This window comes from Pseudorca crassidens, chromosome 8 (genome assembly GCF_039906515.1).
Source record: "Pseudorca crassidens isolate mPseCra1 chromosome 8, mPseCra1.hap1, whole genome shotgun sequence".
Classification (NCBI taxonomy): Eukaryota; Metazoa; Chordata; class Mammalia; order Artiodactyla; family Delphinidae; genus Pseudorca; species Pseudorca crassidens.
The window spans coordinates 68,228,336-68,241,554 of NC_090303.1; positions in this window are offsets into that span (position 1 = coordinate 68,228,336).

A 13,219-nucleotide genomic window follows, 5' to 3' on the forward strand; every position below is an offset into this window, starting at 1 on the left:
TAAATCATATAGCAAAACTTTATGCCACTTTCTGTTTTAATTATTCTGATCATTCAGATGATATAAAGAAGAGGGTCTTAGTCTGACTTAAATAATTATCTAATTTTTGCTAATCACCCTTTTAAAAAATGCCTTAACAGGCTTATTAGCTCAAAATGAATAATTTTATTTTGATTATTTTTTATCATTACTCTTCATTCATATTAAGCAATATTGGTTTCTACTTTTGATAAGATGGTAGATTTAGGAAGATATATTAAGAAAATATTAATTCAGTTGGCACACGCATATGGCAAAAATCTTGAATGTGGAATAGCAAATAACTAAAGTTGGGAAACACCATTCTCTACTATATCACTTTTAAAGGTTGTATACTATATTCTCAGAAGGTTATTTTCGGAGGTAATATTTAGAACATTTAACAACTGGTATGTTGTAGTTGCCAAGCATCAACAAATGACCATAAAGCAAATAACAGAAACAGATGCCAACATAAACAACTGGTATTGTTGCTGAGTACCAGCTGCGTATCTGTCCTGGCTGTTTCAACAGTGCATTTAATCAATTAATCTCTTAGCAAATAAATATTTGCTAAGTTGTGACACACTAATGCCTAAATCTTTGCTTAATGTATTTGCCATATAAATGTTTGATTATTTCCTCAGGATAAATGACTAGAAGTTAAATTTTTGGGAAACAAGCATAAATATTTTTAAGCATTTCATATGTATCTGCCTAATTAAGCCCCAGAATGCTTGTACCAATTACATTCTCACAAATATAGAAGACTGCATTTTTTCTGAATCTTTCTATCATGTTTTTTGTACCACTCGAAAAAGCAGAGGAATAAAATAATAATAATAAATTAAAATTAACATACACTAGTGTTCTCTTTCTCTCTCTCTCTCTCTCTCTCTCTCTCACACACACACACACACACACACGCACACACACACACAGTTTCTTTTGGTTTTGTTTTTGAAATGAGCCTATTTGTTCATAATACATTATTATATTCACTTGGTTTAAGTTATAAAATATTACGTCATAGCAATCTTCCAATTTAATGTAATTGATCTAGCTAATTATTTCAAACTTTCAGTCTATTTTAAATTATAAAAGTCATATATGCACTTTCTAATAAGCCAAACAGTGTTGAGATGACAAAAATAAAATGGTAATAATCTCCCTTCCCTCTTCAAATATAACTATCTTGAATTTATCTTTATTAATATAGGTATCCCATATCTTTCTCCATGTTTAAACGCAAGTGTGCCAACATACACAGGTATATATAGGCACTTTACCTACTGCTATCTTAGAAAAATAGGATTTTACAAATATACAGTGCACCATTATTTTTTTTTAGTATATCATTTATGTCCCTTACACATCAACAGTGAGAGATATAACTCAGTTTAGTAGCTGGGTAATATTTTACAATGTTAATCCTCCATAATTAATTCAAACATTATGCTATTGGCATATACGCATTCTGTTTCCAAATCTTTTACTCCTGTTTTAAAAATGTCCACGTAGACATCCCCTTTTCTACTTGTGTTTGTCTGTTTGGTTTTCCTCTAGGCTAGAGATGTCCCCACCTCTACCTCACACAAACCAAAATAGGATTATTAAGTCAGAGTATCTACATTTTTAACTATAGAATAAGTGAGGAGATCACATTTCCCCACAAAATGTCCCAGTATACACATCTCTCCGTTTAATACTGGTGTTATTAGTCTTTTAAAACTTTGCTGATCTAATATGCTTAAAAAAATGGCATTTCACTATGATTTATCTACCCTGAAGTTAAGAATGTTTTTTCTTTCTTTCTTTTCTTCTTTTTTTGTAATTTTCAGGGCACTTTTGAATTTTCTCTGCTTTTGAATTTATAGAGCTTTTTGTATGTATGTGTTAGGGATATTAACTTTCATTTTCAATAAATGCTGCAGGTTCTTTCCTGGTCTATTAAGTAATAGACTAAAGAAATTTAGCTTTCTTAGTGTATATTTACCTTTTTGGTTACCAAGTTTTACATTTTTCAGGTAATAAAATAGGAATATTTTACATGTGGATTCTTAAACAATAGATATTTTATTTTTGTGCAATTGTGCTAGATATTTAACTGTATTTTCTCTAAGTTGGATAGGCAATTATTCCAGCTCCATTTACTGAGCAAATTATCATTTCCAACTGACCTTTGCTAGTGGTGTGATGCAAACACCAATTGTTTAATTTTTAGGAGAATCTGATTGTCATCACACTTGGTACGTTAATATTGACCAAGGTAGGAGTATTTATATCATAGAAACTAGAAATCACTACATCAGGCTCCCCTCACCTCATTTCAGCCCCAGAGAGCTGGTTGTTAAACATTCATTGTCCATCACTTTTTGGTCATATGCAATTTCCACATATCCTTGGGTCTATCCTTGGACTCAATATTTTTATTCATTCATCTGTTTGTTTAATGATATACAAATATTATACATTTTATGTACAGTAGATTTGTCTTCAAATGTGTTACGGCAAAAAGGCTCCTCTCTATTCTTTTGTAAAAATCTTTTGTCATTTCTCAAGTATATACTTTGAATTGAAAAATAATTTTGACAAGTTAAATTTGACAATTTTGACAATAACTTTGACAAGTTAATTTTGACAATTTTAAATTGTCAAATTTAAATTCTCAAATTGACCAAAATGAACAAAAAATGTTATTCTTACCAACATGTATTAATATATTCATTTGGGAATAATAGATTTTTTATGATATTAAACTCTTCCATTCAGGAAATTTGTTTCTCCTTTACTTAGGGCATCAGCATTTTAGAGAAATCTATTCTTGACCTCTTTAGGCTCACTGTAATAAGTCTAGTTGTCTGAGTGAGTTAATTTAAATTGTGAAACTGAAATTAAAAGAGTTCATTCCCATTTTCAAATTGCAAAATGCATAAAAACCTAAAGGATATGGTGTCCTTTTTTATGTCACTTCTCTAATGTAATCTATTAATTGGAGGCAATTGCCAAGTAGTCTATCATCTATCTATCTAAGTTCTATAATTAATATGGCAAATAACTGAACAAAATAGTTGCCAACTTAGTAACTTAACTGTGTTGTTCCAAGCTACTAGCCCTTCTGGCAGTTCTCAGAGCTGATCCTCTCTGCTTCCTAAGTGACACTGCTCATATCACTATATGTTACCAATGCATGAGATCAAAACTTCAATATTTTTTCACCTCTGTTCATGACAGTGTGTGCAGAGAAGAGGAACCAATTTGGAGGAAACGGGGGCATTTTTTCTCATGGTTTTTGAAAAGTTTCAGGGATGGAGTTATACCTCTAAGTTGTCCATGAGAAACAGAACTTAAAGCCCTGTGCCTCAGTTTTGCTGTGAATACATATGAAAACGACGGATGAATCCGAGAGGGAGGATTGAAGTGTGTAGGGAAATGCTTTTGACTTCTTTGGCATTAACTTTCTGATAAAATATTGCACTGAGAGATAAACAAAGTTCTGAATAAGTCTGAATCATTAAACTTTAAGGAGAGGACAGAAAGAAAAGTGGAAATTGGCTAAAGATATATATGTCATGAGTAAAGTAAAAACTTCACAGGGCTTCCCCGGTGGCGCAGTGGTTGAGAGTCCACCTGTTGATGCAGGGGACGCGGGTTCGTGCCCCGGTCCAGGAAGGTCCCACATACCGTGGAGCAGCTGGGCCCGTGAGCCATGGCCGCTGAGCCTGCATGTCTGGAGCCTGTGCTCCGCAACGGGAGGGGCCCCAGCAGTGAGAGGCCCACGTACAGCAAAAAAAAAAAAAAAAAAAAAAAAAATTCACAAACACCTTTGTTCTTTAAATAGGAGACACTGCTAAGGGCTAATAACACCTGGGAAAAGCTGGCAGTGGGATCTGTTTTCACAAGTGAGGTTTTGGTTATTACATGGAACCCCCGCTTTTCGAAATTTCACTTTATGTCACTTCACTTTTACAAAAGACCTACATTAGTACATGTTTTCACTAACCAAAAGAAATCTAAAGAGGATTTTTGCTTTTCCAAAAAAAGGCAAAAAGTGATGAGAGTGTTCAGTGTTTGTTTTGTAGTAGGTGTTATAAGAGGCAGTGAGACTGGCATCCCTAAGCTCCCTCCTCCAGAACTACACTCAGCATCTCAGCATTAAGCCTCCTTAACTTTGAACTGTGTTTGTGAGCCTACGTGCTTGATCTCAATTTATTTTATGAAGCCATTAGCAAGATGTGTCCTAAGGTAATTGCTTTTTTGCTTCACACCATTTCAGCTTAGAAAAGGCTTCATAGGCATGCTCTACTTTGGGAAAGTGGGAAACTTATACCTGGATTTAGTCATTTTCATCTGCTATCCTCTGTGAACTGGAGAAAAGGGCACAACTGACAACTGGAAACAGTGGATACAAGTAGTACAAATGGTTTTCGTTGGTAATATGAACTTGAATCCTTTCCAAGGTTTTTGTTTGTCTTTTAATAAAGATAACAAGGAGGATTTGTGTGTATGTAAATGTGGGTGTGTGTCTCCCTAATAAAACTGAAATCAAAACCTTTTGTTAATCTTACACTTAGAGCTTATTTGAACTTCACTTATTATGAGATCATCACCTTGTCTAAGAGATACTCGGTGCTTTCTTGGTGAGGCCTACCCCTGGGTGGCCAAATACTTATATCTAATGAATATATAACAACAATCACTCCATCTTTCCTAGCCTATTACCTTATAATTTGTGGGTGAATTTGTGAGGGTTTATGTGCCTTTGTTGTAGAGAATTAATAGCCATTTCCCTCATAAGAAACTGAGTCATGGGAATGTAAGGCATAGCATAGGGAATATAGTCAATAATATTGTAGTAACTCTGTATGGTGACAGATGGTAACTAGACTTACTGTGGTGATTATTCCATAATATATAAAAATATTGAATCACTATGTCAAACACCTGAAACTAATATAATACTGTATATCAATTACAATTCAACAAAAAAGAAACTTATAAGATGATTATTATCATTATTTCTATTATCTGTAGTAGCAGTAATAGCAGTAGTAGTAGTAATAGCCAATTATATATTTGTATAATCTTACCTAAATAATATCTTGTTTTGTTTTTTCAAAAATTCTTCATTGGCTCCTAACGAAGACCAGGCTGATGGTCTAAGAGAACCTATACTGAGAACTTAAATTCTATCAGTCCATGATAGAATACCAGTTTGGCCCTGACGTGTCCCTCAGGGCCAAACTGGTAGTTCTGTTGACCTATAAATTCACAGCAAAGGAAACCATCAGCAAACGAAAGGACAACCTATAGAATGAGAGAAAATATTGCAAATGATGCAACTGACAAGGAGTTAATATCCAAAATATACAAAAAGCTCATATAGCTTAATATCAAAAAAGAAAACCACCCAATCAAAAAAATGGGCAGAAGATCTAAATAGCTATTTCCCCAAAGAAGACATACAGATGGCCAATAGGCACATGAGAAGATGCTCAACATCACTAATTATTAGAGAAATGCAAATCAAAACTACAATGAGATATCACCTCACACTGGTCAGAATGGCCATCATCAAAAAGTCTACAAATAATAAATGCTGGAGAGGGTGTGTATATATAATGGAATACTACTCAGCCATAAAAAAGAATGAGATAATGCCATTTGCAGCAACAGAAATTATCACACTAAGTGAATGAAGCCAGACAGAGAAAAATGAATATTATATGATATTGCTCATATGTAAAATCTAAAAAAAAATGATACAAATGAACTTATATACAAAACAGAAATAGACCCACAGACATAGAAAACAAATTTACAGATACCAAAGGGGAAAAGGAGGGGAGTAGGGATAAATAAGGAGTATGGGATTAACAGATACAATCTCCTATATATAAAATAGATAAGCAACAAGGATGTGCTGTATAGCACAGGAAACTATATTCAATATCTTGTAATAACTTATAATGGAAAATAATCTGAAAAAATATATAACTGAATCACTTTGCTGTATATCTGAAACTAACACAATATTGTAAATCAACTACAATGAAAAAAATTGCAGACTCTGCAAAGAGTTCAGAAGGTCCAAATTTCTACAAATGTTTTGCAGAATATAAGGCACCCATTTTCAAGCTGAGAGTTAATACCAGGTAGAGTATAAATATGGGGACTATAGAGCCTAACTGGCTGAGCTCAAATGCAAATTCCCCACTATCTTCTCTGGCTTCCCCCTCTGCTTCTCTCTGACATGATCCCCTACCTCCCTCTGGGGCTCACTGCACTTCAGCCATGCTGGCCTTCTCTTGATACGTTTTCCATTATGTATTGTCCCTCTTTAGCCCTGGTAATTTTCCTTGTTCTGAAGACTATTTACTCTGATATTAATATAGTCTTCAAGCTTTCTTTGGATTTGTGTTATCATGACCTAGACATGAATCTCATCTGGGATTTGCTTAGCTTCTTGAATCTGCAAATTCACATCTTTTACCTTTGTCAAAATGTTACTATACATATGTTTGGATTTTATTTTGTTCCACTGTTCTTTGGTCTATTCTTGTGCCAATGCCAATTTATTTTAATCACTTAATAAGACTTGATATCTGGTAGTATACATTCTGTAAATCTGTTCTTTTTAAAGATAAAGCTATTCTTGGCTTTTCATATATGTATATATATATATATACACACATATGTATACATATATACATATGTGTGTGTATATATATAATTCTATATATATACAAATATATATTATACATAAATATAACCACATGCCAATTCACAGACAGTAATGCACAAAATTTGCTGAGACAATTAGCTTTTTTTCCCCTCTTTATCATGTGGTATTGGTTTGACAGTTAAATGTTGAAAATAAGCTGTGATAGAAGAGCAAAAGTTTTTAATGTTGATCAAATCTGGTTTTTCATATTTTCTCTTATTGTTCATATTAATTAGTTCCTATCTAAGGAGTTTCTGTCTACCTCTATTATGAAGATATTCTCTAAATATTTATCTAAGATTTTATGGTTTGGATTTTATGTTAACATATAAATCCTTCTCAAAATAATTTTTGTGTATGGCAATGGTTTTCAGTGGGAATGATTTTGCCCCCTAGGGGTGTTTGGCCAGGTCTGTAGACATTTTGGCTGTGATGCCTGGGAAGAGTTTGTTACAGGTATCTAGCTGATAGAGGCCAAGCAAACATTTTAAAATACACAGAAAAAAATCCTGCAGCAAAGAATTATCTGATCTTAAACAACAAGTGACAAGACTGGTAAACCCTTGTGTAAGGTATGAGGTAAAGTTTGATGTTCACTTTTTTTTAATACAAATCCATATATTCATGGGTCCTTTCTGAACTCACTTATTCTGTTCCATTGATCTAAATTCCTCTTTCACTGTTTTGAATACTATATGTGTCAATTCTTGAAATCAGGAAGTATAAGCACTTCAATTTTGTTACTGCTTTTGTTTTAATAACCTTGGCTATTCTAGGTTGTTTGAAATTTTATATGCACTTAGAATGGGCTTGCCAATTTCTCCAAAATAGTAGGTTAGAATTTTTATTTTGATTTTATCAAATCTAGACATTTCTCTCTTTGGAGAAAACTGACATCTTAACAATACTGAGTCTTCCCATTCATAAACATTTATTTATGTATTTTTAAATTTCTCTAAGCAGTATCCTATGGTTTCAGAGTAGAACTATTATTTGTCATTGGTTATATTTATTTCTAAGTATTTTATATTTTCAACACTTTTGTAAATGTTTTATTTTAAAATTGTTTGCCTCTAGTAAATACTTTTTGTAATTTAATAGTGTAATTATTCACCTTGCTAAATTCACTTATTAGTTTTTGTAATCATTTTGTATATTCTTTTGGATTTCCTATGTGAACATTCATATATGCTGAAAATAGAAGCAGTTTTACGTCCTCAGTTCTCATGTGTATGGCTTTTCTTCTTTCTTTTTTTTTCCATATTGTAATAGCCATGCCCTCCCTACTCCCTCCCCCATATAATAGTGAAAGGGAGTGATGAGAATAAGCATCCTTACCTCACTGTCAAAATTATGAAGACAAACATTCAATATTTTGCTGTTAAAAGTGAGACTACCTGCAGGACTTTTGCCAATTACCTTTATTAGCTATTATCTTGAATAAGTGTTGAATTTTGTCAAATGGTTTTCTAAAATATCTAACTTCTCCCAATGGGGCATGGAGGAAGATTTAAGTCCCAGGACCGCAATAGCTCTCTGTAATCATTTTTCAATAGCCACTTCCTCTCCCTCACTCTGTAACCAATTTTGGATTAACAGCTAAGAGTTACAAAACTAGTTTTTAACAAATTGTTTTGGTGGCCACTCCTTTTTGTACTATTAGCAGTTGGAACTATTATCTTGTGAATTGTACAAAAACTGAGACAGCCAAACCCATTCGGGCATCTTACTAAACCCAACTTGGTCTCAAACTCTCTTAGGGTATATATTTATATATTTATGTATAATGTGCATAATATTTGATAGTCTTAATAGTAATTGCCTTGATCTGGGCCTTTGATACATGCTAACCTATTCAAACATCTCATTACCAGCCTCTGTTAATAGTAAGTTCCAGATGACAGCCTTTATAAGGAAAAAATCCTTGGTCATTCTTCCTTCATTCCCACTTTGCTCCACTCCAAAGTTTGCTTGACTTCTGACCTCTAATTCCTACTGCTATTTTCAGCCCTATCCTCATCCTTTGGCCTAATGAAAGATATGGCATTTTTTCTTTTACCGTTTTTTGACACTTCTTGCAAAACATGATTTTCCACCAATCCACTGTCTCTACTAGCTTCAGATATATTTGAGTAATTGCCCTGTTATTTCTGCATTTACATGCTAGGATTCTAATCCCAATTTTGGCTTTGCTTTGGCATTCCAAGATGTGCCTGAGGCTCATGGCAAACTGCAGATAAAATTGGCTGAGTCATCTAAAACATGGCACAACGAAAGAGAATGTATTCACTGACCCGAAACCACAGTGAGCAGTTTTATAGTTGATAAAGATGGACCCAGAGAAAAGGCTTTCAATTAGGTTATAAATTTTGATAGCATAAGAATGAGAGGATATAGTCTGCTTTGGTAGAAGTAAACATAGAAATAATTGTGGAGATGATATCTCAAGGACAAAAAAAGCAGATTAAAAATGATACATCTGTGCATCCCTATTTCTGAGTGTACAATTATATTTACTGTGATTGAAAAAAGAGGCAAATTCCTAATACAATCTTCAAGACCTAATGAACATGTATCAGGCATTTAGCATATATTGGCAAACTGTGTAAATTGTCTATAGTATATAAAAACAATACGTATTTGCCCATACTATTGATTTCTCAAATCTGTTATCTGATTTTAATTACCAAATAACTTGATAGCTCACCTATAAAAGTAAAATATCCATGGAAAAATATTCATAGTCCTTTAAGGCAGTAAGTTTAAATTACATATGTTATTTCCAAATAACACCCAAAATGATTTTGATCATACAAAATTCTGTATGACTAATTTTGTTGCACTTTTTTTCCCTTTTTTAGTTTTTCACACGTCATGTAGCCAGAGTGCAATTAGGTATATTGTTGGTCAAAGTGCATTGAAAACGACATAAGACATTTAAGCACTTCTCAGTTTGCAACATCAAAATTTTACAAGTATCTCACTCTCTAATATATTTAGCAGAATAAGGAGAATTCATTAAATAATTTTTTCTTCACAAATGAACATTGGAATTTGCTGCCACAGGCCCCTCTATTATCATATATTAGTCTTATAATCAGTTTGTCAAATGCTAGACAGCATGTTGCCCCACCCTCTCAATGGTACTTAAGACTCCACCATAAACTAGTGAACTAATGGCTACTGTTGATCTACACATTGCAGAGAAGTTGCAAAAATCATCTCACTTTTTCTAGTTCATTTATTTTCTAACAACAAACCACATAATGTAACACTTAATTCCAGAGAATTTTAGATTGTCAACTGTTCAGAATTCATCTTATCAACTAGACTGCTTGAAGTAGGACCCACAACCATTGTTATGCATGCATAACATACTAGAATGATGTTAAAGATAGATGACCGATAAATATAGATGCATACTAGAATGATGACTATGATGATTGATAAATATCTATTAGTTTAACTGGTACTACAGTGTTCATTGTAAACTTGGCCAAAGAGACAAATGATATCAATGACTTTCCTCAAAATACAATTATTGTCCTATTTTTCAAGCATCTACAACTTTCTTTTTCAATGAAAATCATCCCAATATTTACATTATATGCATATGTAATTGATGATAAAACTTAGAAACAAATAGTCATAGTTTTTACTCAATATGTAAGGTGATAATCAGCATAACCAACTACAGAAATAAATTATGTGATGAGAGTAATAAAGGTGTCTTTCGTTATGTTAAAAAAAATTATGAATCGCTTTGATTTAATAGGGTGATATAATTGGACTGTGGATATAATGTTGATTAATGTAGATCATTTCTGGTAAAATCTTTATTAATTAAAAACAAAGTAAACTGAACTCTTAAATGGAATATTTTAGGCCCTCATTTGGCCATATTTGGAGACAGAAACAGAAGACATAAGTTCCTAAACAAACCAGAAATAGAAATTTTGGATTAAAAGTACTTTTAAGAAACTTAACAGCATTTTCCCTTACCCTGTGCTAATTTTCACTATGGTCATTTCTAAAATTAGGAGACTTAGATAGAGAAAGGCAACATTCAAATAACAAAACTAATGTTTATTGAGTACTTATTATGTTCCAGGCAAAGAGTTAAACACTTTCTAAGCATTATCTAATAGATTAAAGGAACGAAGCTATAAAATACATAGGAAAATTAAGCAAATTTTCCAAGCCTGACAGTGGAAAATTTTGGAGTGAACTAGCATGGACTACTGCTGAACCTGCATTCTTCTTTTTTAAAAAAGACCTTTACAAAATAATTTTATAAAGACCCCCAATCTATAAATAGATAGTAACTGCCAAGCATTCTTAGATAATAGAACATTATTTAAATGTACTCCTTCAAACATTTTATTCTCTTTCTTTCCCTCTCTCTTTCTCTTTTTTTTTAATCTGCTTCACATTTTGTTTTTTATTAGAATTCTTTAGATCAGCTTTAGTTCACAAAAAAATTGAGTGGAATGTATATACCCCCATGCCCCCATAGACATACACAGTTTCCCCTATTTTTAATATCTTGCATTAGTATGGCACTATTGTTAAAATTGATGAGCCAATATTGATACATTATTATTAACTGAAGTCCATAATTTATATTAGGTTTCACTCTTGGTGTTGTATATTCTATGGGTTTTGACAAACACATGACAAGTATCCACAACAGAGAATAGTTTTACTGTCCTAAACTTTCCCTGAGCTCCACTTAATCATCCCTCTCTGCCTCTCCCCAAAACTCTGGGAATCACTGATATTTTTCCTTTCTAATTTTGCCTTTACCAGAATACCATATAGCTGGAATCATACAGTGTGTAGCCTTTTCAGATTTACTTCTTTCTCTTAAAATATACATTTAAGATTTCTTCATGTCTTTTCATGACTTAATAGCTCATTTCCTTTTATCACTGAATAATATTCCATTGTCTAGATGTACCACAGTTTATCCATTCATTTACTGAAAGACATCTTGGTTGCTTCCAAGTATTGGCAATATGAATAAAGCTACCGTAAATACTTATGTGCAAGTTTTAGTGTGTACAAATGATTTCAGCTCATTAGAGTAAAAACCAAGGAGTGCAACTGCTGGATCATATGGTAAGAGTATGTATAGCTTTGCAAAGTGGCTGCACCATTTTACACTCCTACCAGCAATGTATGAAAGTTCCTGTTGCTCCACATCCTGGCCTCTACTTAAGGTTGTTGGTGTTAGGGATTTTTGCCTTTCCAATAGATATGTAGTGGTATCTCATGGTTCTAATTTGAATTTCCCTGATGACATATCATATGGAGTGTCTTTTGAAATGTTTATTTGCCACCTGTATATCATTTTTTAATGAGGTTTCTGTTCAGGTCTTATGCCCAATTTTTTTAACCTTTTTTTTTTTTTTTTTTTTTTTTTTTTGCGGTATGCGGGCCTCTCACTGTTGTGGCCTCTCCCGTTGCGGAGCGCAGGCTCCAGACGCGCAGGCTCAGCGGCCATGGCTCACGGGCCCAGCCGCTCCGTGGCATGTGGGATCTTCCCGGACCAGGGCTCGAACCCGTGTCCCTTGCATCGGCAGGTGGACTCTCGACCACTGTGCCACCAGGGAAGCCCCTAACCATTTTTTAATTGAAGTATAGTTAATGTTTTATTAGATTCAGGTGTACAGAAAAGTGATTCAGTTATACATATAAATATATATTCTTTTTCAGATTCTTTTCCATTATAGGTTATTATAAGACATTGAATATAGTTCCCTGTGCTATACAGTAGGTCCTTGTTGTTTATCTATTTTATACATAGTAGTGAGTACATGTTAATCCCAAATTCCTGATATATCTCCCCCGCCACCAGCCCCCCGCCACTATGCCCTCAGGTAATCGAAAGTTTGTTTTCTATCTGTGAGTCTAATTCTGTTGTGTAAATAAGTTCATTTATATCATTTTTTCAGAGTCCACATATAAGTGATATCATATATTTCTCTTTCTCTGTCTTATTTCACTTAATATGATAATCTCTAAGTCCATCCCTGTTGCTTCAAATAGCATTATTTCATTCTTTTTAATGGCTGAGTAATATTCCATTGTGTATATATACCACTTCTTTTTTATTTTTATTTATTTATTTAGGTCATGCTGCACAGCTTGCGGGATCTCAGTTCCCCAAAACAGGGATTGAATCTGGGCCCCTGGAAGTGAAAGCATAGAGTCCTAACGACTGGACCACCAGGAAATTCCCTACCACATCTTTTTCATCCATTCTTCTGTTGACGGTCACGTAGGTTGCTTTCATGTCTTGGCTATTGTAAATAGTGCTGCTATGAACATAGGGGTGGATGGATCTTTTCAAATTAGTGTTTTCTCCAGATACATGCTGAGGAGTGGGATTGCTGGATCATATGGTAATTCTATTTTTAGGTTTTTAAGTAACCTCCATACTGTTCTCTATAGTGGCTGCACAAATTTACATTC